General features: G+C 44.6%; 1 long non-coding RNA gene across 1 annotated transcript in view; it reads right to left on the reverse strand.

The window, feature by feature from the left end:
• The window catches only part of LOC108448562, a 23568-nt gene that overhangs the window by 6842 nt on the left and 16009 nt on the right, over positions 1 to 717 (reverse strand). The gene's annotated exons all lie outside the window — the stretch shown is intronic.

Genomic DNA, 717 nt, shown 5'->3' on the forward strand with positions numbered 1-717 from the left:
AACAAGAAGAAGAAAATTAAAAAAATAAAAAAAAAAAAAAAAAAAAAAAAAAAAAGAAAGATTTCTGCTGGCAGGAGGTTCCGTTGGGAGAGAAACTTGCTCATCCATAAACAAGAAAATTTCCCAGCCTCCTCTAGTGCTTTATGATTTTTTTTTTCCAGGGCAAGGTAGAGTACAATCAGTCTGTACTCTGAGATGGAGAAAGAAAAATCACCATAGGAGAGCTGACAATGCTCCCTGCATGGACACACATGCCAGTTCAAACAGCTCTTCTTCATCTGCAGTGAGCTACGCTGGTAGAAGCTGTGCATCCAGGAGCAAGCAGCAGAGCATCTGTACACCACTTGGGGAGCAAAACCAACAGGCATTTTCTCCTCCAGACATTCACACCTTTCCTTATGTAACTGGTGCTGAAGTGTGTGCTTTAAAAGCTGCTTGCCAAATCCAGGGGCTGGGAGGCAGCACAAATGCTTCTAGCACTCTAGATTAAATTGAGGGGGGAAAAAAATCCAAACCCAAACACCCAGGAACTCGTACAAATGCGTAACTGTGACTTGGGCATGGTTCAAATGTCTGCAGCAGTGTTGCCCTAAAGAAACTGTACTGGCCTGGGGCAGCACTGGCACCCAGACCACCATGTGATGAGAATGGTGAGGAGCTGACAGTCCAGGATAGAGGGGGCAAGGAGCTGGGGGCCATTTTTCCTATACAATATTA

The sequence above is a fragment of the Corvus brachyrhynchos genome, unplaced genomic scaffold (genome assembly GCF_000691975.1).
Source record: "Corvus brachyrhynchos isolate BGI_N302 unplaced genomic scaffold, ASM69197v1 scaffold115, whole genome shotgun sequence".
Taxonomy (NCBI): Eukaryota; Metazoa; Chordata; class Aves; order Passeriformes; family Corvidae; genus Corvus; species Corvus brachyrhynchos.